The following is a 26402-nucleotide window of genomic DNA, read 5'->3' as shown; positions in this document are numbered from 1 at the left end:
TGCACGGGGCACCCAGGTGACAGTCCCATGTCTGTCATGGGCCTAAGGGAGCATTTTGACATTATAACTCTGCACTGGGCACCCAGGTGCAAGGCCCTTGTCTGTGGTCCGCGTAAGGGTCATTGTGACATCATAACTCTGCACTGGGAACCCAGGTGACTGGCCCTTCTCTGTGATATGTCTAAAGGGGCACTGTGACATCATAACTCTGCACTGGGGACCCAGGTGATATGCCCTTTTCTGTGATCTGCCTAAGGGGGCATTGGGACATCATAACACTGCACTGGACACCCACGTGACAGTCCCTTGTCTGTGATCTGCCTAAAGGGGCACTGTGACATCATAACTCTGCACTGGGCACCCAGGTGCTAGACCCTTGTTTGTGATCTGCCTAAGGGGGCATTGTGACAACATAACTCTGCACTCCTCACACAGGTGACAGGCCCTTGTCTGTGATCTGACTAAGGGGGCATTGTGACATCATAACTCTGCAGTGGGCACCCAGGTGACAGGCCCTTGTCTGTGATCTGCCTAAGTGGGTATTGTGACATCATAACTCTGCACTGGTCACCCAGGTGACAGATCCTTGTCTGGGATCTGCCTAAGGGTGCACTGTGACATCATAACTCTGCACTGGGCACCCAGCTGACAGGCCCTAGTCTGTGATCTGTGTAAGGGGGCATTGTGACATTATAACTCTGCACTGGGCACCAAGGTGACAGGCCCTTGTCTGTGATCTGCCTTGGGGGCATTGAGACATCATAACCCTGCACTGGGCACCCAGGTGACAGACCCTTGTATGTGATCTGCATAAGGGGTCATTGTGACATCGTAACCCTGCACCGGGCACTCAGGTGACAGGCCCTTGTCTGTGATCTGCCTGAGGGGGCATTGTGACATCATAACTCTGCACTGGGCACCCAGGTGACGTGCCTTTCTCTGTGAGCTGCCTAAGGGGACGTTGTGACATCATAACTCTGCATTGAGCGCCCAGATGACAGTCCCTTTTCTGTCATGTGCCTTAGGGGGCATTGTGAAGTTACAACTCTGCACTGGGCACCCGGGTGACAGGCCCTTATCTGTGATCTGCGTAAGGGTCATTGTGACATCATAACTCTGCACTGGACAACCAGGTGACAGGCCCCTGTCTGGGATCTGCCTAAGGGGGCATTGTTATATGGTAACTCTGCTCTGGGCACCCTGGTGACAGGCCCTGGTCTCTGATCTGTGTAAGGGGGCATTGTGACATTACAACTCTGTACTGGGCACCTAGGTGACTGGCCCTTCTCTGTGATCTGCCTAAGGGGGCATTGTGACATCATAACTCTGCACTGGGCACTCAGGTGACAGGCCCTTGTCTGTGATGTGCCTAAGGGGTCATTGTGACAGTATAACTCTGCACTGGGCACCCAGGTGACATGCCCTTGTCTCTGATCTCCCTAAGGTGGAATTTTGACATCATAACTCTGCACTGGGCACCCAGGTGACAGGCCCTTGCCTGTGATCTCCCTAAGGGGTCATTTTGACATCATAATTCTGCACGGTTCACACAGGTGACAGGCCCTGGTCTGTGATCTGCCTAAGGGGGCATTGTGACATCATAACATTGCACGTGTACCAGGTGACATACCCTTGCCTGTGATCTGCCTAAAGGGGCATTGTGACATCATAACTCTGCACGGGTCACCCAGGTGACAGGCCCTTGTCTGTGGTCTGCCTAAAGGGGCAATGTGACATCATAACTCTGCACGGGGCACCCAGGTGACAGTCCCATGTCTGTCATGGTCCTAAGGGAGCATTTTGACATTATAACTCTGCACTGGGCACCCAGGTGCAAGGCCCTTGTCTGTGGTCCACGTAAGGGTCATTGTGACATCATAACTCTGCACTGGGAACCCAGGTGACTGGCCCTTCTCTGTGATATGTCTAAAGGGGCACTGTGACATCATAACTCTGCACTGGGGACCCAGGTGATATGCCCTTTTCTGTGATCTGCCGAAGGGGGCATTGGGACATCATAACACTGCACTGGACACCCACGTGACAGTCCCTTGTCTGTGATCTGCCTAACGGGGCACTGTGACATCATAACTCTGCACTGGGCACCCAGGTGCTAGACCCTTGTTTGTGATCTGCCTAAGGGGGCATTGTGACAACATAACTCTGCACTCCTCACACAGGTGACAGGCCCTTGTCTGTGATCTGACTAAGGGGGCATTGTGACATCATAACTCTGCAGTGGGCACCCAGGTGACAGGCCCTTGTCTGTGATCTGCCTAAGTGGGTATTGTGACATCATAACTCTGCACAGGGCACCAAGGTGACAGGCCCTTGTCTGTGATCTGCCTTGGGGGCATTGTGACATCATAACCCTGCACTGGGCACCCAGGTGACAGACCCTTGTATGTGATCTGCATAAGGGGGCATTGTGACATCGTAACCCTGCACTGGGCACTCAGGTGACAGGCCCTTGTCTGTGATCTGCCTGAGGGGGCATTGTGACATCATAACTCTGCACTGGGCACCCAGGTGACGTGCCTTTCTCTGTGAGCTGCCTAAGGGGACGTTGTGACATCATAACTCTGCACTGAGCGCCCAGATGACAGTCCCTTTCCTGTCATGTGCCTTAGGGGGCATTGTGACGTTACAACTCTGCACTGGGCACCCGGGAGACAGGCCCTTATCTGTGATCTGCGTAAGGGTCATTGTGACATCATAACTCTGCACTGGGCACCCAGGTGTCAGGCCCTTGTCTGTGATGCGCCTAAGGGGTCGTTCTGAAATTATAACTCTGCATTGGACACCCAGGTGACAGGCCCTTGTCTGTGATCTGGCTAAGGTGGCATTCTGACGTCATAACTCTGCACTGGGCATCCAGGTGACAGGCCCTTGCCTGTGATCGGCCTAAGGGGGCATTGAGAAATCATAACTCTGCACGGGTCACCCAGGTGACAGGCCCTGGTCTGTGATCTGCCTAAGGGGTCATTGTGACATCATAACCCTGCACTGTGAAGCCAGGTGACAGGCCCTTGTCTGTGATCTGCCTCAGGTGGCATTGTGACATCATAACTCTGCACTGGACAACCAGGTGACAGGCCCCTGTCTGGGATCTGCCTAAGGGGGCATTGTTATATGGTAACTCTGCTCTGGGCACCCAGGTGACAGGCCCTGGTCTCTGATCTGTGTAAGGGGGCATTGTGACATTACAACTCTGTACTGGGCACCTAGGTGACTGGCCCTTCTCTGTGATCTGCCTAAGGGGGCATTGTGACATCATAACTCTGCACTGGGCACTCAGGTGACAGGCCCTTGTCTGTGATGTGCCTAAGGGGTCATTGTGACAGTATAACTCTGCACTGGGCACCCAGGTGACATGCCCTTGTCTCTGATCTCCCTAAGGTGGAATTGTGACATCATAACTCTGCACTGGGCACCCAGGTGACAGGCCCTTGCCTGTGATCTCCCTAAGGGGTCATTGGAGAGTTATGATGTCACAATGCCCCCTTCGGCAGATCACAGACAAGCGCCTGTCACCTATGTGCCCAGCGCAGAGTTATGATAACACAATGCTCCCTTAGGAAGATCACCGACAAGGGTCTGTCACCTGGGTGACCAGTGCGGAGATATGATGTCACAATGTCACCTTAGGCAGATCACAGACAAGGGCATGTCACCTGGGTTCCCAGTGAAGAGTTATAATGTCACAATTACCCCTTAGACACCTCCCAGTCAAGGGCCTGTCATCTGGGTGCCCAGTGCAGAGTTATGATGTCACAACGCCCCCTGAGGCAGATCACAGACAAGGGCTTATCACCTGCGTGACCTGTGCAGGGTTATGATGTCACAAGGCCCCCTTAAGCAGATCACAGACAAGGACCTGTCACCTGGGTGCCCAAGGCAGAGTTATGATGTCACAATGCCTCCTTAGGCACATCACAGACAAGGGTTTGTCACCTGGGTGACCCGTGCAGTGTTATGATGTCACAATGCACCCTTAAGCAGATCACAGACAAGGGCCTGTCACCTGGGTGTCCCGTGCAGTGTTATGATGTCACAATGCCCCCATAGGCAGATCACAGACAAGGGTAAGTCTCCTGGGACATGTGCAATGCTATGATGGCACAATGAGGCCTTAGGTAGATCACCGAAAAGGGCCTGTCACCTGGGTGCCCAGTGCAGAGTTATGATGACACAATGCTCCCTTAGGCAGATCACCGACAAGGGTCTGTCACCTGGGTGACCAGTGCAGAGCTACGATGTCACAATGTCACCTTAGGCTGATCACAGAAAAGGGCCTGTCACCTGGGTGACCAGTGCAGAGTTATGATGTCACAATGCTCCCTTAGGCACGTCACAGACAAGGGCCAGTCACCTGGGTGCCCAATGCAGAGTTATGATGTCACAATGCCCCGGAGGCAGATCACAGACAAGGGCCTGTCACCTGCGTACCCTGTGCTGAGTTATGATGTCACAATGCCGCCATAGGCAGATCACAGAAAACGGCCTGTCACCTGGGTGCCCAAGGCAGAGTTATGATGTCACAATGCCTCCTTAGGCACATCACAGACAAGCGTCTGTCACCTGGGTGACCCGTGCAGAGTTATGATGTCACAATGCCCCCTTAGCAGATCACAGACAAGGGTATGTCACCTGGGACACGTGCAATGCTATGATGTCACAATGCCCCCTTAGGCAGATCACAGACAAGGGCCTGTCACCGGGGCGACCCGTGCAGTGTGATGATGTCACAATGCCCCCTTAGGCAGATCACAGACCAGGGCCTGTCACCTGGGTGACCGTGTAGAGTTATAATGTCACAATGCCTCCTTAGGCACATCACAGAACAGGGCCTGTAACCTGGCTGCCCAATGCAGAGTTATGATGTCACAATGACCCCTTAGGCAGATCACAGACATAGGCATGACACCGGGGTGCCCAATACAGAGTTATGATGTCACAATGCCCCCTTAGTCACATCAGAGGAAAGGGTGTGTCACCTGGGTTCCCAGTGCAGAGTTATGATGTCACAATGCCCCCTTAGGCAGATCACAGACAAGGGCCTGTCATCAGGGTTCCCAGTGCAGATTTATGATGTCACAATGACCCCTTAGGCAGATCACAGACAAGGGCCTGTCAAATGGTTGCCCAGTGCAGAGTTATGATGTCACAATGCCCCCTTTGGCAGATCACAGACAAGGGCCTGTCATCAGGGTGCCCAGTGCAGATTTATGATGTCACAATGACCCCTTAGGCAGATCACAGACAAGGGCCTGTCACCTGGGTGCCCAGTGCAGAGTTATGATGTCACATTGCCCCCATAGGCAGATCACAGACAGGAATTTGTGACTTGGGTCACCTGAGCAGAGTTATGATGTCATAATGCCCCTTAGGCAGATCACTGGCAAGGGTCTGTCACCTGGGTGCCCAGTGCAGATTTATGATGTCACAATGCCCCCTTAGGCAGATCACAGACATGGGCCTGTCACCTGGGTGACCGGCGCAGTGTTATTCTGTCACAATGCCCACTTAGGCACATCACAGTCCAGGGACTGTCACCAGGGTGACCCGTGCAGAGTTATGATTTCACAATGCCCCCTTAGGCCGATCACAGTCAAGGGCCTGTCACCTGGGTGCCCAGTGCAGAGTTTTGATGTCACAATGCCCCCTTAGTGAGATCACAGACACGAGCCTGTCACCTGGGTGACCCGTGCAGAGTTATGATGTCAGAATGCCTCGATAGGCACATCACAGACCAGGTCCTGTATCCTGGTTGCCCAGTGCAGTGGTATGATGTCACAATGCCCCCTTAGGCAGATTACATACAAGGGCATGACACCACGGTGCCCAATGCAGAGTTATGATGTCACAATGACCCCTTAGTCACATCACAATAAAGGGCCTGTCACCTGGGTGACAAGTGCGGAGTTATGATGTCACATTGCCCCTTAGGCAGATCAAAGACAAGAGTCTGTCACTTGGGTCACCCGAGCAGAGTTATGATGTCATAATGCCCCCTTAGGCAGATCACAGAAAAGGGCCTGTCACCTGGGTTGCCCGTGCAGTGTTATGATGTCACAATGCCCCCTTAGGCAGATCAAAGACTAGGGCCTGTCACCTGGATGACCCGTGCAGAGTTATAATGTAGCAATGCCCCCTTAGGCACATCACAGGCCAGGGCCTGTAACCTGGCTGCCCAGTGCAGTTATGATGTCTCAATGCCCCCTAAGGCAAATCACAGACAAGGGCATGACACCTGCGTGCCCAGTGCAGAATTATGATGTCACAATGCACCCTTAGTCACATCACAGGAAAGGGCCTGTCACCTGGGTGCCTAGTGCAGAGTTATGACGTCACAATTCCCCCTTAGGCAGATCTCAGACAAGTGCCTGTCACCTGGGTTCCCAGTGCAGATTTATGGTGTCACAATGCCTCCTTAGGCAGATCACAGACAAGGGCCTGTCACCTGCATTCCCAGTACTGAGTTATGATGTCACAATGCCCCCTTAGTCAGATCACAAACAAGATCCTGTCACCTGGGAGACCAGTGCAGAGTTATGATGCCACAATGCCCCCTTAGGCAGATCACAGACAAGGGAGGCTCACCTGGGTGACAAGTGCAGAGTTATGATGTCACATTGCCCCCTTAGGCAGATCCCAGACAACAGTCTGTCACTTGGGTCACCCGAGCAGAGTTATGATGTCATAATGCCCCCTTAGGAAGATCACAGAGAAGGGCATGTCACCTGTGTGCCCAGTGCAGAGTTATAATGTCACAATGCCCCCTTAGACAGATCACAGACAAGGGCCTGTCACCTGGGTGCCCAGTGCAGAGTTATAATGTCACAATGCCCCCTTAGACAGATCACAGACAAGGGCCTGTCACCTGGGTGCCCAGTGCAGAGATATGATGTGACAGTATACGCTTAGGCAGATCCCAGACAAGGGCCTGTCACCTGGGTGACCAGTGCAGATTTATGATATCACAATGCCCCCTTAGGCAGATCACAGACAAGGGCCTGTCACCTGGGTGAACAGTGCAGAGTTATGATGTCACAATGCCCCCTTAGGCAAATCACAGACAAGGGCCTGTCAGCTGGCAGACCACTGCAGTTTTGTGATGCCAGAATGTCACCTTAGGCACATCACAGACAAGGGCCTGTCACCTGGGTGACCCGTGCAGAGTTATAATGTCACAATGCCCCCTTAGGCAGGTCACACACAAGGGCCTGTCACCTGGGTGACCCGTGCAGAGTTATAATGTCACAATGCCTCCTTAGGCACATCACAGACCAGGGCCTGTAACCTGGCTTCCCAGTGAAGAGTTATTATGTCACAATGCCCCCTTAGGCAGATGACAGAGAAGGGCATGACACCGGGGTGCCCAATGCAGACTTATGATGTCACAATGCCCCCTTAGTCACATCACAGAAAAGGGCCTGTCACCTGGGTGCCCAGTGCAGAGTTATGATGTCACAGTGCCCCCTTAGGCTGATCACAGACAAGGGACTGTCAAATGGGTGACTGGTGGAGAGTTATGATGTCACAATGCTCCCTTAGGCAGATCACCGACAAGGGCCTGTCATCCGGGTGACCAGTCCAGAGATATGGTATCACAATGCCACCTTAGGCATATCACAGACAAGGGCATGTCACCTGGGTTCCCAGTGCAGAGTTATAATGTCACAATGACCTCTTAGGCACATCACAAACAAGGGCCAGTCACCTGGGTGCCCTGTGGAGAGTTATGATGTCACAATGCCCCCTTAGGCAGATCACAGACAAGGGCCTGTCACCTGGGTGACCAGTGCAGAGTTATGATGTCACAATGCCCCCTTAGGCAGATCACACACAAGGGTCTGTCACTTGGGTCACCCAAGCAGAATTATGATGTCATAATGCCCCCTTAGGCAGATCACAGAAAAGATAATGTCACCTGGTTCACCCATGCAGTGTTATGATGTCACAATGCCCCCTTAGGCAGATCACAGACAAGGGCCTGTCACCCGGGTGCACAGTGTAGGGTTATGATGTCACAATGCCCCCTTAGGCAGATCACAGACAAGGGCCTGTCACCTGGGTGACCAGTGCAGAGTTATGATGTCACAATAACCCCTTAGGCAGATCACAGACAAGGGCCTGTCACCTGGGAGCCCAGTGCAGAGTTATAATGTCACAATGACCCCTTAGGCACCTCACAGACAAGGACCAGACACCAGGGTGCCCAGTGCAGATTTATGATGTCACAACGCCCCCTGAGGCAGATCACAGACCTGGGCCTGTCACCTGCGTGACCTGTGCAGGGTTATGATGTCACAATGCCCCCTTAGGCAGATCACAGACAAGGGCCTGTCACCTGGGTGCCCAAGGCTGAGTTATGATGTCACAATGCCACCTTAGGCAGATCACAGACAAGGGAATGTCACCTGGTTTCCCATTGCAGATTTATAAGTTCACAATGACCCCTTAGGAACATCACAGACAAGGGCCAGTCACCTGGGTGCCCATTGCAGAGTTATGATGTCACAATGCTTTCTTAGGCAGATCACAGACAAGGGACTGTTAGCTGTGTGACCAGTGCGGAGTTATGATGTCACAATGCCCCCTTAGGCAGAACACATTCAAGGGCCTGTCAGCTGGGTGACCAGTGCAGAGTTATGATGTCACAATGCCCCCTTAGGCAGATCACAGACAAGGGTCTGTCACTTCGGTCACCCAAGCAGAGTTATGATGTCACAATGCCCCCTAAGGCAGATCACAGACAAGTGACTGTCACCCGGGTGCACAGTGCAGGGTTATGATGTCACAATGCCCCCTTAGGCAGATCACAGACAAGGGCCTGACGCCTGGGTGACTACTGCAGAGTTATGATGTCACAATTCCATCTTAGGCAGATCACATACAAGGGCCTGTCACCTGGAAGCCCAGTGCAGAGTTGTGATGTCACAATGCCCCCTTATTCAGATCACAGAGAAGGGCATGACACCTGGGTGCCCAGTGCAGAATTATGATGTCACAATGCCCCTTAGGCAGATCACAGACAAGGGTCTGTCACCTGGGTTACCAGTGCAGAGTTATGATGTCAAAATGCCCCCTGACGCTGATCACAGGCAAGGGTATGTCACCTGGGTGACCAGTGCAGTTATGATGTCACAATGCCCCCTGAGGCTGTTCACAGGCAAGTGTCTGTCACCTGGGTGCCCAGAGCAGATTTATGATGTCACAATTCCCCCTTAGGCAGAACACAAACAAGGGCCTGTAACCTGGGTGCCCAGTGCAGAGTACGATATCACAATGCCCCCTTAGTCAGATCACAGACAAGGGACTGTCACCTGGATGACCCATGCAGTGTTATGATGTCATAATGCCCCCTTAGGCAGATCACTGACAAGGGAATGTCACCTGGATGACCCATGCAGTGTTATGATGTCACAATGCCCCCTTAGGCAGATCACAGACAAGGGCCTGTCACCTGGGTGACCCGTGCCGTGTTATGATGTCACCATGACCCCTTAGGCAGATCACAGACAGGGGCCTGTCACCTGGGTGACCCGTGCAGAGTTATAATGTCACAATGCCTCCTGAGGCACATCACAAACCAGGGCCTGTAACCTGGATGGCGAGTGCAGAGTTATTATGTCACAATGCCCCCTTAGGCAGATCACAGACAAGGGCATGACACCGGGTTGCCCAATGCAGAGTTATGATGTCACAATGCCCCCTTAGTCACATCACAGAAAAGGGCCTGTCACCTGGGTGCCCAGTGCAGAGTTTTGATGTCACAGTGCCCCCTTAGGCTGATCACAGACAAGGGACTCTCAACTGTGTGACGGGTGGAGAGTTACTATGTCACAATGCTCCCTTAGGCATATCACCGACAAGTTCCTGTCACCCAGGTGACCAGTGCAGAGTTATGATATTACAATGCCACCTTAGGCAGATCACCGACAAGTTCATGTCACCCAGGTGACCAGTGCAGAGTTATGATATCGCAATGCCACCTTAGGCAGATCACAGACAAGGGCATGTCACCTGGGTTCCCAGTGCAGAGTTATAATGTCACAATGACCTCTTAGGCACATCACAGACAAGGGCCAGACACCTGGGTGCCCAGTGGAGAGTTATGATGTCACAAAGCCCCCTTAGGCAGATCACAGGCAAGGGCCTGTCACCAGCGTGCCCCATGTAGAGTTATGATTTCACTATGTCCCCTTTGGCAGATCACCGACAAGGGCCTGTCACCTGGGTGACCAGTGCAAAGTTATGATGTCACAATACCACCTTAGGCAGATCACAGACAAGGGAATGTCACCTGGTTTCCCATTGCAGAGTTATAATGTCACAATGAACCCTTAGGAACATCACAGACAAGGGCCAGTCACCTGGGTGCCCATTGGAGAGTTATGATGTCACAATGCCCCCTTCGGCAGATCACAGACAAGCGCCTGTCACCTATGTGCCCAGCGCAGAGTTATGATAACACAATGCTCCCTTAGGAAGATCACCGACAAGGGTCTGTCACCTGGGTGACCAGTGCAGAGATATGATGTCACAATGTCACCTTAGGCAGATCACAGACAAGGGCATGTCACCTGGGTTCCCAGTGAAGAGTTATAATGTCACAATTACCCCTTAGACACCTCCCAGTCAAGGGCCTGTCATCTGGGTGCCCAGTGCAGAGTTATGATGTCGCAACGCCCCCTGAGGCAGATCACAGACAAGGGCTTATCACCTGCGTGACCTGTGCAGGGTTATGATGTCACAAGGCCCCCTTAAGCAGATCACAGACAAGGACCTGTCACCTGGGTGCCCAAGGCAGAGTTATGATGTCACAATGCCTCCTTAGGCACATCACAGACAAGGGTTTGTCACCTGGGTGACCCGTGCAGTGTTATGATGTCACAATGCACCCTTAAGCAGATCACAGACAAGGGCCTGTCACCTGGGTGTCCCGTGCAGTGTTATGATGTCACAATGCCCCCATAGGCAGATCACAGACAAGGGTAAGTCTCCTGGGACATGTGCAATGCTATGATGGCACAATGAGGCCTTAGGTAGATCACCGAAAAGGGCCTGTCACCTGGGTGCCCAGTGCAGAGTTATGATGACACAATGCTCCCTTAGGCAGATCACCGACAAGGGTCTGTCACCTGGGTGACCAGTGCAGAGCTACGATGTCACAATGTCACCTTAGGCTGATCACAGAAAAGGGCCTGTCACCTGGGTGACCAGTGCAGAGTTATGATGTCACAATGCCCCCTTAGGCACGTCACAGACAAGGGCCAGTCACCTGGGTGCCCAATGCAGAGTTATGATGTCACAATGCCCCGGAGGCAGATCACAGACAAGGGCCTGTCACCTGCGTACCCTGTGCTGAGTTATGATGTCACAATGCCGCCATAGGCAGATCACAGAAAACGGCCTGTCACCTGGGTGCCCAAGGCAGAGTTATGATGTCACAATGCCTCCTTAGGCACATCACAGACAAGCGTCTGTCACCTGGGTGACCCGTGCAGAGTTATGATGTCACAATGCCCCCTTAGCAGATCACAGACAAGGGTATGTCACCTGGGACACGTGCAATGCTATGATGTCACAATGCCCCCTTAGGCAGATCACAGACAAGGGCCTGTCACCGGGGCGACCCGTGCAGTGTGATGATGTCACAATGCCCCCTTAGGCAGATCACAGACCAGGGCCTGTCACCTGGGTGACCGTGCAGAGTTATAATGTCACAATGCCTCCTTAGGCACATCACAGAACAGGGCCTGTAACCTGGCTGCCCAATGCAGAGTTATGATGTCACAATGACCCCTTAGGCAGATCACAGACATAGGCATGACACCGGGGTGCCCAATACAGAGTTATGATGTCACAATGCCCCCTTAGTCACATCAGAGGAAAGGGTGTGTCACCTGGGTTCCCAGTGCAGAGTTATGATGTCACAATGCCCCCTTAGGCAGATCACAGACAAGGGCCTGTCATCAGGGTTCCCAGTGCAGATTTATGATGTCACAATGACCCCTTAGGCAGATCACAGACAAGGGCCTGTCAAATGGTTGCCCAGTGCAGAGTTATGATGTCACAATGCCCCCTTTGGCAGATCACAGACAAGGGCCTGTCATCAGGGTGCCCAGTGCAGATTTATGATGTCACAATGACCCCTTAGGCAGATCACAGACAAGGGCCTGTCACCTGGGTGCCCAGTGCAGAGTTATGATGTCACATTGCCCCCATAGGCAGATCACAGACAGGAATTTGTGACTTGGGTCACCCGAGCAGAGTTATGATGTCATAATGCCCCTTAGGCAGATCACTGGCAAGGGTCTGTCACCTGGGTGCCCAGTGCAGATTTATGATGTCACAATGCCCCCTTAGGCAGATCACAGACATGGGCCTGTCACCTGGGTGACCGGCGCAGTGTTATTCTGTCACAATGCCCACTTAGGCACATCACAGTCCAGGGACTGTCACCAGGGTGACCCGTGCAGAGTTATGATTTCACAATGCCCCCTTAGGCCGATCACAGTCAAGGGCCTGTCACCTGGGTGCCCAGTGCAGAGTTTTGATGTCACAATGCCCCCTTAGTGAGATCACAGACACGAGCCTGTCACCTGGGTGACCCGTGCAGAGTTATGATGTCAGAATGCCTCGATAGGCACATCACAGACCAGGTCCTGTAACCTGGTTGCCCAGTGCAGTGGTATGATGTCACAATGCCCCCTTAGGCAGATTACATACAAGGGCATGACACCACGGTGCCCAATGCAGAGTTATGATGTCACAATGACCCCTTAGTCACATCACAATAAAGGGCCTGTCACCTGGGTGACAAGTGCGGAGTTATGATGTCACATTGCCCCTTAGGCAGATCAAAGACAAGAGTCTGTCACTTGGGTCACCCGAGCAGAGTTATGATGTCATAATGCCCCCTTAGGCAGATCACAAAAAAGGGCCTGTCACCTGGGTTGCCCGTGCAGTGTTATGATGTCACAATGCCCCCTTAGGCAGATCAAAGACTAGGGCCTGTCACCTGGATGACCCGTGCAGAGTTATAATGTAGCAATGCCCCCTTAGGCACATCACAGGCCAGGGCCTGTAACCTGGCTGCCCAGTGCAGTTATGATGTCTCAATGCCCCCTAAGGCAAATCACAGACAAGGGCATGACACCTGCGTGCCCAGTGCAGAATTATGATGTCACAATGCACCCTTAGTCACATCACAGGAAAGGGCCTGTCACCTGGGTGCCTAGTGCAGAGTTATGACGTCACAATTCCCCCTTAGGCAGATCTCAGACAAGTGCCTGTCACCTGGGTTCCCAGTGCAGATTTATGGTGTCACAATGCCTCCTTAGGCAGATCACAGACAAGGGCCTGTCACCTGCATGCCCAGTACTGAGTTATGATGTCACAATGCCCCCTTAGTCAGATCACAAACAAGAGCCTGTCACCTGGGAGACCAGTGCAGAGTTATGATGTCACAATGCCCCCTTAGGCAGATCACAGACAAGGGAGGCTCACCTGGGTGACAAGTGCAGAGTTATGATGTCACATTGCCCCCTTAGGCAGATCCCAGACAACAGTCTGTCACTTGGGTCACCCGAGCAGAGTTATGATGTCATAATGCCCCCTTAGGAAGATCACAGAGAAGGGCATGTCACCTGTGTGCCCAGTGCAGAGTTATAATGTCACAATGCCCCCTTAGACAGATCACAGACAAGGGCCTGTCACCTGGGTGCCCAGTGCAGAGTTATAATGTCACAATGCCCCCTTAGACAGATCACAGACAAGGGCCTGTCACCTGGGTGCCCAGTGCAGAGATATGATGTGACAGTATACGCTTAGGCAGATCCCAGACAAGGGCCTGTCACCTGGGTGACCAGTGCAGATTTATGATATCACAATGCCCCCTTAGGCAGATCACAGACAAGGGCCTGTCACCTGGGTGAACAGTGCAGAGTTATGATGTCACAATGCCCCCTTAGGCAAATCACAGACAAGGGCCTGTCAGCTGGCAGACCACTGCAGTTTTGTGATGCCAGAATGTCACCTTAGGCACATCACAGACAAGGGCCTGTCACCTGGGTGACCCGTGCAGAGTTATAATGTCACAATGCCCCCTTAGGCAGGTCACACACAAGGGCCTGTCACCTGGGTGACCAGTGCAGAGTTATGATGTCACAATGCCCCCTTAGGCAGATCACAGGCAAGGGCCTGTCACCTGGGAGCCCAGTGCAGAGTTATGATGTCACAATGCCCCCTTAGGCAGATCACAGACAAGGGAGGCTCACCTGGGTGACAAGTGCAGAGTTATGATGTCACATTGCCCCCTTAGGCAGATCCCAGACAACAGTCTGTCACTTGGGTCACCCGAGCAGAGTTATGATGTCACAATGCCCCGTTAGTCAGATCACAGACAAGGGCCTGTCACCTGGGTCACCAGTGTAGAGTTATGATGTCACAATGCTACCTTAGTCTGATCACAGACAAGGGCCTGTCATCTGGGTGACAAGTGCAGAGTTATGATGTCACATTGCCCCCTTAGGGAGATCCCAGACAACAGTCTGTCACTTGGGTCACCCGAGCAGTTATGATGTCATAATGCCCCCTTAGGCAGATCACAGAGAAGGGCATGTCACCTGTGTGCCCAGTGCAGAGTTATGATGTCACATTGACCTTTTAGACAGTTCACAGACAAGGGCCTGTCACCTGGGTGCCCAGTGAAGAGTTATAATGTCACAATGACCCCTTAGACAGATCACAGACAAGGGCCTGCCACCTGGGTGCCCAGTGCAGAGATATGATGTGACAGTATACGCTTAGGCAGATCCCAGACAAGGGCATGTCACCTGGGTGACCAGTGCAGATTTATGATATCACAATGCCCCCTTAGGCAGATCACAGACAAGGGCCTGTCACCTGGGTGCACAGTGCAGAGTTATGATGTCACAATGCCCCGTTAGGCAAATCATAGACAAGGGCCTGTCAGCTGGCAGACCACTGCAGTTTTGTGATGCCAGAATGTCCTCTTAGGCACATCCCAGACAAGGGCCTGTCACCTGGGTGACCCGTGCAGAGTTATAATGTCCCAATGCCCCCTTAGGCACATGACATAAAAGGGGCTGTCACCTGGGTGCCCAGTGCAGAGTTATGATGTCACACTGCACCCTTAGGCAGATCACAGACAAGGGCCTATCACCTGGGTGACCTGTGCTGTGTTATGATGTCACAATGTCCCCTTAGGCAGATCACAGGCAGGGCCTGTCACCTGTGTGAACCGTGCAGAGTTTTGATGTCACAATGCCCCCTTAGGGAGATCATAGGCAAGGGCCAGTCACCTGGGTGACCACTGCAGATTTATGATGCCACAATGCCCCATTAGGCAGATCGCAGACAAGGGCCTGTCAGCGGGGTGACCAGTGCGGAGTTATGATATCACAATGCCCCCTTAGGCAGATCACAGACAAGGGCCCGTCACCTGGGTGCCCAGTGCAGAGTAATTATGTCACAAGGCCACCTTAGGGAGATCACAGACAAGGGCGTGTCACCTCGGTGCCCAGTGCAGAGTTATACTGTCACAATGACACCTTAGACACATGACAGACAAGGGCAGTCACCTGGGTGCCCAGTGCAGAGTTTTGATGTCACAATGGCCCCATAGGCAGATCACAGAAAAGGGCTTGTCACCTGGGAGCCCAGTGCAGAGTTACGATGTCACAATGCCCCTTAGGGAGATCACAGACAAGGGCCTGTCTCCTGGGATCCCAGTGCAGAGTAATGATGTCACAATGTCCCATTAGGAAGATCAGGGAGAAGGGCCTGTCACCTGAGTGCACAGCGTAGAGTTATGATGTCACAATTCCCCTTTAGGCAGATCACAGACAAGGGCCTGTCACCTGGGTGCCCTGTGCAGAGTTATAATGTCACAATGCCCCCTAACACAGATCACAGACAAGGGCCTGTCAGCAGGGTGACCAGTGCAGAGTTATGATGTCACAATGCCCCTTAGGAAGATCACAGACAAGGGTATGTCACCTGGGTGACCAGTGCAGAGTTATGATGACACAATGCCCCCTGACGCAGATCAGAGACAAGGGTATGTCACCTGGGTGACCAGTGCAGAGATATGATGTCACAATGCCCCCTGAGGCAGATCACAGGCAAGGGTCTGTCACCTGGGTGCCCAGTACAGACTTATGATGTCACAATGCACCCTTAGGCAGATCACAGAGAAGGGCATGTCACCTGGGTGCCCAGTCCAGGGTTATGATGTCACAATGCCCCTTCGTCAGATCACAGACAAGGGTCTGTCACCTGGGTGACCAGTGCAGAGATATGATATCACAATGCCCCCTGAGGCAGATCACAGGCAAGGGTCTGTCACCTGGGTGCCCAGTACAGATTTATGATGTCACAATGCCCCGTTAGTCAGATCACAGACAAGGGCCTGTCACCTGGGTCACCAGTGTAGAGTTATGATGTCACAATGCTACCTTAGGCTGATCACAGAAAAGGGCCTGTCACTTGGCTGACAAGTGCGGGGTTATGATGTCACATTGCCCCCTTAGGCAGATCACAGACAAGGGTGTGTCACCTGGGTGACCGGTACAGAGTTATGATGTCACAATGCTCACATAGGCAGATCACCAACAAGGGCCTGTCACTTTGGTGACCAGTGCAGATTTATGATGTCACAATGCCACCTTAGGCAGATCAGAGATAAGGGCATGTCACCTGGTTTCCCAGTGCAGAGCTATAATGTCACAATTACCCATTAGGCACATCACAGACAGGGGCCAGTCACCTGGGTGTCCAGTGCAGAGTTATGTTGTCACAATGCCCCTTTAGGCAGATCACAGACAAGGGCCTGTCACCTGCTTGCCCCATGCAGAGTTATGATGTCTCCATGACCCCTTAGGGAGATCACAGACAAGGGCCGGTCAACTGGGTGCCCAAGGCAGAGTTATGTTGTCACAATGCCCCATTAGGCAGATCACAGACACGGGACGGTCACCTGGGAGCCCAGTGCAGAGTTATGAAGTCACAATGCCCCCTTAGGCAGATTACAGACAAGGGCCTGTCACCTGGGTGCCCAGTGCAGAGTTTTGATGTCACAGTGCCCCCTTAGCAGATTATAGACAAGGGCCTGTCACCTGGGTGCCCAGTGCAGCGTTACGATGTCACAATTCCCCCTAGGCAGATCACAGACAATGGCATGTCACCTGGGTGCCCAGTGCAGAGGTATGATGCCACAGTGTCCCCTTAGGTGGATCACAGACATGGGCCAGTCACCTGGGTCCCCAGTGCAGAGTTATGAGGTCACAATGACCCTTACGCAGATCACAGACAAGCGCCTGTCACCTCGTTGCCCAGTGCAGAGTTATATTGTCACAATGCCCCCTTAGGCACATGACAGAAAAGGGGCTGTCACCTGGGTGCCCAGTGCAGAGTTATGATGTCACACTGCACCCTTAGGCAGATCACAGACAAGGGCCTATCACCTGGGTGACCCGTGCAGACTTATGATGTCCCAATGCCCCCATAGGCAGATCACAGAGAAGGGTATGTCACCTTGGAGATGTGCAATGCTATGATGTCACAATGCCCCCTTAGGCAGATCACAGACAAGGGCCTGCAACCTGTGTGACCCGTGCTGTGTTATGATGTCACAATGTCCCCTTAGGCAGATCACAGGCAGGGCCTGTCACCTGTGTGAACCGTGCAGAGTTTTGATGTCACAATGCCCCGTTAGGGAGATCATAGGCAAGGGCCAGTCACCTGGGTGACCACTGCAGATTTATGATGTCACAATGCCCCATTAGGCAGATCGCAGACAAGGGCCTGTCAGTGGGGTGACCAGTGCGGAGTTATGATATCACAATGCGCCCTTAGGCAGATCACAGACAAGGGCCTGTCACCTGGGTGCCCAGTGCAGAGTAATTATGTCACAAGGCCACCTTAGGGAGATCACAGACAAGGGCGTGTCACCTGGGTGCCCAGTGCAGAGTTATACTGTCACAATGACCCCTTAGACACATGACAGACAAGGGCAGTCACCTGGGTGCCCAGTGCAGAGTTTTGATGTCACAATGCCCCCATAGGCAGATCACAGAAAAGGGCTTGTCACCTGGGAGCCAAGTGCAGAGTTACGATGTCACAATGCCCCTTAGGGAGATCACAGACAAGGGCCTGTCTCCTGGGATCCCAGTGCAGAGTAATGATGTCACAATGTCCCATTAGGAAGATCAGGGAGTAGGGCCTGTCACCTGAGTGCACAGTGCAGGGTTATGATGTCACAATGCCCCTTTAGGCAGATCACAGACAAGGGCCTGTCACCTCGGTGCCCTGTGCAGAGTTATAATGTCAAAATGCCCCCTAACACAGATCACAGACAAGGGCCTGTCAGCAGGGAGACCAGTGCAGAGTTATGATGTCACAATGCCCCTTAGGCAGATCACAGACAAGGGTATGTCACCTGGGTGACCAGTGCAGAGTTATGATGACACAATGCCCCCTGACGCAGATCAGAGACAAGGGTATGTCCCCTGGGTGACCAGTGCAGAGATATGATGTCACAATGCCCCCTGAGGCAGATCACAGGCAAGGGTCTGCCACCTGGGTGCCCAGTACAGACTTATGATGTCACAATGCACCCTTAGGCAGATCACAGAGAAGGGCCTGTCACCTGGGTGCCCAGTGCAGGGTTATGATGTCACAATGCCCCTTCGTCAGATCACAGACAAGGGTCTGTCACCTGGGTGACCAGGGCAGAGATATGATATCACAATGCCCCCTGAGGCAGATCACAGGCAAGGGTCTGTCACCTGGGTGCCCAGTACAGATTTATGATGTCACAATGCCCCCTCAGGCAGATCACAGACAAGGGCCTGTCACCTGGGTGACCAGTGCAGAGTTATGATGTCACAATGCCCCCTGAGGTGGATCAAAGGCAAGGGTCTGTCACCTGGGTGCCCAGAGAAGATTTATGATGTCACAATGCCCCCTTAGGCAGATCACACACAAGGGCCTGTCACCTGGGTGCCCATTGGAGAGTTATGATGTCACAATGCCCCGTTAGTCAGATCACAGACAAGGGCCTGTCACCTGGGTCACCAGTGTAGAGTTATGATGTCACAATGCTACCTTAGGCTGATCACAGAAAAGGGCCTGTTACCTGGGTGACCAGTGCAGACTTATGATGTCACAATGCCACCTAAGGCAGATAACAGACAAGGTCATTTCACCTGGGTGCCCACTGCAGAGTTATAATGTCACAATGACCCCTTAGGCACATCAGAGACAAGGGCATGACACCTGGGTGCCCAGTGCAGAGTTATGATGTCACAATGCCACCTTAGGTAGATCACAGACAAGAGCTTGTCACCTGCATTCCCAGTGCAGAGTTATGATGTCACAATGCCCCCTTAGGCAGATCACAGACAAGGGTCTGTCACCTGGGTGACCAGTGCAGAGTTATGATGTCACAATGCCCTCTGAGGTGGATCAAAGGCAAGGGTCTATCACCTGGGTGCCCAGAGCAGATTTATGATGTCACAATGCCCCCTTAGGCAGATCACACACAAGGGCCTGTCACCTGGGTGCCCATTGGAGAGTTATGATGTCACAATGCCCCGTTAGTCAGATCACCGACAAGGGCCTGTCACCTGGGTCACCAGTGTAGAGTTATGATGTCACAATGCTACCTTAGGCTGATCACAGAAAAGGGCCTGTCACCTGGGTGACAAGTGCGGGGTTATGATGTCACATTGCCCCCTTAGGCAGATCCCAGACAAGAGTCTGTCACTTGGGTCACCCGAGCAGAGTTATGATGTCATAATGCCCCCTTAGGCAGATCACAGACAAGCGAATGTCACCTGGATGACCCATGCAGAGTTATGATGTCACAATGCCCCCAGAGGCTGATCACAGACAAGGGCCTGTTACCTGCGTGCCCTGTGCAGAATTATGATGTCACAATGCCCCCTTAGGCAGATCACAGACAAGGGCCTGTCACCTGGGGGCCCAAGGCAGAGTTATGATGTCACAGTGCCCCCTTAGGCAGATCACAGACAAGGGTCTGTCACCTGCGTGACCAGTGCAGAGTTATGATGTCACAATGCCACATTAGGCAGATCACAGACAAGAGCCTGTCACCTGGGTGACCAGTGCAGAGTTATGATGTCAAAATGCCCGCTTAGGCAGATCAGAGACAAGGGTCTCTCAACTGGGTGAACGGTGCAGAGTTATGATGTCACAACGCTCCGTTAGGCAGAACTCCTACAAGGGCCTGTCACCTGGGTGACCACTGCAGATTTATGATTTCACAATTGCACCTTAGGCAGATCACTGACCAGGGCTGTCAGCTGGGTGACCAGTGCAGAGTTATGATGTCACAATGCCACATTAGGCAGATCACAGACAAGGGCCTGTCACCTGGGAGGGCAGTGCAGAGTTATGATGTCACTATGCCCCCTTAGGCAGATCACAGAGAAGGGCATGTAACCTGGGTGTGCAGTGCAGAGTTATGATGTCACATTGACCCTTTAGACAGATCACAGACAAGGGCCTGTCACCTGGGTGCCCAGTGCAGAGTTATAATGTCACAATGCCACCTTAGACAGATCACAGACAAGGGCCTGTCACCTGGGTGCCCAGTGCAGAGATATGATGTGACAGTATACTCTTAGGCAGATCCCAGACAAGGGCCTGTCACCTGGGTGACCACTGCAGAGTTATGATGTCACAATGCCCCCTTAGGCAGATCACAGACAAGGGCCTGTCACCTGGGTGCACAGTGCAGAGTTATGATGTCACAATGCCCCTTTAGGCAAATCACAGACAAGGGCCTGTCAGCTGGCCGACCACAGCAGCTTAGTGATGCCAGAATGCCCCCTGAGGCAGATCACAGACAAGGGCCTGTCACCTGGGTGACCCGTGCAGAGTTATAATGTCACAATGCCCCCTTAGGCACATCAGAGACAAGGGCCTGTCACCTGGGTGCCCAGTGCAGAGTTATGATGTCACAATGCCCCCTTAGGCAGATCACAGACAAGGGCATGTCACCTGGGTGCCCAGTGCAGAGTTATGATGTCACAATGACCCCTTAGTCACATCACAGAAAAGGGCCTGTCACCTGGGTGACCAGTGCAGAGTTATTATGTCACAATGCCCCCTGATGCAGATCACATATAAGGGTATGTCACCTGCGTGACCAGTGCAGAGTTATGATGTCACAATGCCCCCTGAGGCAGATCACAGGGAAGGGTCTGCCACCTGGGTGCCCAGAGCAGATTTATGATGTCACAATGTCCCCTAAGGCAGATCACACACAAGGGCCTGTCACCTGGTTGCCCAGTGCAGAATTATCATGTCACAATGCCCCATTAGTCGGATCACAGACAAGGGCCTGTCACCTGGGTGACCAGTGCAGAATTATGATGTCACAGTGCCCCCTTAGGCTGATCACAGACAAGGGCCTGTCACCTGGGTGACCAGTGTGGATTTGTGATGTCACATTGCCCCCTCTGGCAGATCACAGACAAGAATCTGTCACGTGAGTCACCCAAGCACAGTTATGATATCATAATGCCCCCTTAGGTAGATCACAGAAAAGCGAATGTCACCTGGATGACCCATGCAGTGTTATGATGTCACTATGCCCCCTTAGTCAGATCACAGACAAGAGCCTGTCACCTGTGTGACCAGTGCAGATTTATGATGTCAAAATGCCCCTTAGGCAGATCAGAGCAAGGGTCTGTCAACTGGTTGTCGGGTGCAGAGTTATGATGTCACAATGCTCCCTTAGGCAGATCACCGACAAGGGCCTGTCACCTGGGTGACCACTGCAGATTTATGATCTCACAATTCCACCTTAGGCAGTTCATAGACAAGGGCCTGTCACCTGGGTGACCAGTGCAGAGTTACGATGTCACAATGCCCCGTTAGGCAGATCACAGACAAGGGCCTGTCTCCTGGGAGCCCAGTGCAGAGTTATGATGTCACAATACCCCCTTAGGCAGATCACAGAGAAGCGCATGTCACCTGGGTGTCCAGTGCAGAGTTATGATGTCACATTGACCCCTTAGGCAGATAAGGGACGAGGGCCTGTCACCTGGGTGCCCAGTGCAGGGTTATAATGTCACAATGCCCCTTTAGACAGATCACAGACAAGGGCCTGTCACCTGGGTGCCCAGTGCAGAGTTATGATGTGACAATGTACCCTAAGGGAGTTCCCAGACAAACACCTGCCACCTGGGTGACCTGTGCAGAGTTATAATGTCACAATGCCCCCTTAGGCAGATCACAGACAAGGGCCTGTCACCTGGGTGCACAGTGCAGAGTTATGATGTCACAATGCCCCCATAGGCAAATCACAGAAAAGGGCCAGTCAGCTGGCTGACCACTGCAGTGTTATGATGCCACAATTCCACCTTAGGCAGATCACAGACAAGGGACTGTCACCCGGGTGACCCGTGCAGAATTATGATGTCACAATGCCCCATTAGTCACATCACAGAAAAGGGCCTGTCATCTGGGTGCCCAGTGCAGAGTAATGATGTCACAATGCCCCGTTAGGCAGATCACAGCAAGGGACTGTCACCTGGGTGCCCAGTTCAGAGTTATAATGTCACAATGTCCCCTTAGACAGATCACAGAGAAGAGCCTGTCACCTGGGAGACCAGTGCAGAGTTTTAATGTCACAATGCCCCCTTAGGCAGATCACAGTCAAGGGTGGGTCACCTGGCTGACCGGTGCAGAGTTATGATGTCCCAATGCTCCCTTAGGCAGATCACCGACAAGGGCCTGTCACCTTGGTGACCAGTGTAGAGTTATGATGTCACAATGCCATCTTAGGCAGATCACAGACAAGGGTCTGTCACCTGGGTGACAAGTGGAGAGTTATGATGTCACAATGCCCCCTGAAGCAGATCACAGACAAGGGTTTGTCACCTGGGTGACCAGTGCCGAGTTATGATGTCACAATGGCCCCTGAGGCGGATCACACGCAAGGGTCTGTCACCTTGGTGCCCAGAGCAGATTTATGATGTCACAATGCCTCCTTAGGCAGATCACACACAAGGGCCTGTTACCTGGGTGCCCAGAGCAGAGTTCTGATGTCACAATGCCCCGTTAGTCAAATCACAGACAAGGGCCTGTCACCTGGGTGACCAGTGCAGAGTTATGACGTCACAATGCCCCCTTAGGCTGATCACAGACAAGAGCCTGTCACCTGGGTGACCAGTGCGGAGTTATGATGTCACATTGCCCCCTTAGGCAGATCACAGACAAGAGTCTGTCAATTGGGTCACCCGAGCAGAATTATGATGTCATAATGACCCCTTAGGCAGATCACAGACCAGCGAATTACACCTGGATGACCCATGCAGTGTTATGATGTCACAATGCCACGTTAGGCAGATCACAGACAAGGGCCTGTCACGTGGGTGAACCGTGCAGTGTTATGATGTCACAATTCCCCCTTAGGCAGATAACAGACTAGGGTCTGTCACCTGGTTGACCCGTGCAGAGTTATAATATCTCAATACCCCCTTAGGCACAACACAGGCCAGGGCCTGTAACCTGGCTGCCCAGTGCAGTTATGATGTCTCAATGCCATCTTAGGCACATTACAGACAAGGGCATTACACCGGGGTGCCCAGTGCAAAATTATGATGTCACAATGCCCCCTTAGTCACATCACAGAAAAGGGCCTGTTACCTGTGTGCCCAGTGCAGAGTTATGATGTCACAATGCCCCCTTAGGCAGATCACAGACAAGTGCCTGTCACCTGAGTGCCCAGTGCAGATTTATGGTGTCATAATGCCACCTTAGGCAGATCACAGACAAGAGCATGTCACCTGGGTTTCCAGTGCAGAGTTATAATGTCACAATGAACCCTTTGGCACATCACAGACAAGGGCCAGTCACCTGGGTGCCCAGTGCAGTGTTATGTTGTCACAGTGCCCCCGTAGGCAGATCACAGACAAGTGTGGGTCACCTGGGTGACCGGTGCAGAGTTATGATGTCACAATGATCCCTTGGGCAGATCACCGACAAGGGTCTGTCACCTTGATGACCAGTGCAGAATTATGATATCACAATGCCACCTTAGGCAGATCACAGACAAGGGTCTGTCACCTGGGTGACCAGTGCAGAGTTATGATGTCACAATGACCCCTGACGCAGATCACATACCAGGATATGTCACCTGGGTGACCAGTGCAGAGTTATGATGTCACAATGCCCCCTATGGCAGATCACAAGAAAGGGTCTGTCACCTGGGTGCCCAGAGCAGATTTGTGATGTCACAATGCCCCCTTAGGCAGATCACAAACAAGGGCCTGTCACCTGGGTGCCCAGTGCAGGGTTATTATGTCACAATGCCCCGTTAATCAGATCACAGACAAGGGCCTGTCACCTGGGTGCACCGTGCAGAGTTATGATGTCACAATGCCCGCTTAGGCAAATCACAGACAAGGGCCTGTCAGCTGGCTGACCACTGCAGTGTTATGATGCCTCACTGCCACCTTAGGCAGCTCACAGACAAGCGCCTGTCACCCAGGTGACCCGTGCAGAGTTATCATGTCAGAATGCCCCCTTAGGCACATCACAGACAAGGGCCTGTCACCTTGGTGCCCAGTGCAGTTATGATGTCACAATGCCCCCTTAGGCAGATCACAGACATGGGCATGTCACCTGGGTGCCCAGTGCAGAATTATGATGTCACAATGCCCCCTTAGTCACATCACAGAAAAGGGCCTGTCACCTGGGAGCCCAGTGCAGAGTTATGATGTCACAATGACCCCTTAGCCAGATCACAGACAAGTGCCTGTCCCCTGGGTGCCCAGTGCAGACTTATGATGTCACAATGCCCACTTAGGCAGATCACAGACAAGGGCCTGTCACCTGCGTGCCCAGTGCAGAGTCATGAAGTCACAGTGCCCCCTTAGTCAGATCACCGACAAGGGCCGGTCACCTGGGTGACCAATGCAGAGTTATGATGTCACAATGCCACCTTAGGCAGATCACAGACAAGGGCATGTAACCTGGGTTCCCAGTGCAGAGTTATAATGTCACAATGACCCCTTAGGAACATCACAGACAAGGGCCAGTCACCTGGGTGCCCAGTGCATTGTTATGATGTCACTATGCCCCCTTAGGCAGATCACAGACAAGGGTGGGTCACCTCGGTGACCGGTGCAGAGTTATGATGTCACAATGCCACCTTAGGCAGATTACAGACAAGGGTATGTCACCTGGGTGACCAGTGCAGAGTTATGATGTCACAATGCCCCCTGACGCAGATCACATACAAGGGTATGTCTCCTGAGTGACCAGTGCAGAGTTATGATGTCACAATGCCCCCTTAGTCAGATCACAAGCAAGGGTCTGTCACCTGGGTGACCAGAACAGATTTATGATGTCGCAATGGCCTCTTAGGCAGATCACACACAAGGGCCTGTCACCTAGGTGCCCAGTACAGAGTTATGATGTCACAATGACCCGTTAGTCAGATCACAGACAAGGGCCTGTCACCTGGGTGACCAGTGCAGAGTTATGATGTCACAGTGCCCCCTTAGGCTGATCACAGACAAGGGCCTGTCATCTGGGTGACCAGTGCGGAGTTATGATGTCACATTGCCGCCTTAGGCAGATCACAGACAAGAGTCTGTCACTTGGGTCACCGGAGCTGAGTTATGATGTCATAATGCCCCCTTAGGGAGATCACAGACAAGCGAATGTCACCTGGATGACCCATGCTGTGTTATGATGTCACAATGCCCTCTTAGACAGATCACAGACAAGAGCCTGTCACCTGGGTGACCAGTGCAGAATAATGATGTCACAATTCCACCTTAGGCAGATCACAGACAAGGGCATGTCACCTGGTTTCCCAGTGCAGAGTTATAATGTCACAATTACCCCTTAGGCACATAACAGACAGGGGCTAGTCACCTGGGTGCCCAGTGCAGACTTATGATGTCACAATGCCCCCTGAGGCGGATCACAGGCAAGGGTCGGTCACCTGGGTGCCCAGAGCAGATTTATGATGTCACAATGCTCCCTTAGGCAGATCACACACAAGGGCCTGTCACCTGGGTGCCCAGTGCAGAGTTCTGATGTCACAATGCCCCCTCAGGCAGATCACAGACAAGGGCCTGTAACCTGGGTGACCATGTGGTGTTATTATGTCACAATTCCCCCTTAGGAAGATCAAAGACAATCGTCTGTCACCTGGGTGACCCGATCAGAGATATGATGTCACAATGCCACCTTAGGCAGATCACGGACAATGGTCTGTCACCCAGGTGAGCAGTGCAGAATTATGATGTCACAATGCCCCCTTAGGCAGATCACAGACAAGGGTCTGTTACCTGGTTGACAAGTGCAGAATTATGATATCA

This window comes from Pan paniscus, chromosome 23, assembly GCF_029289425.2.
Source record: "Pan paniscus chromosome 23, NHGRI_mPanPan1-v2.0_pri, whole genome shotgun sequence".
NCBI lineage: Eukaryota > Metazoa > Chordata > Mammalia > Primates > Hominidae > Pan > Pan paniscus.
This window is presented reverse-complemented; position numbering follows the sequence as displayed.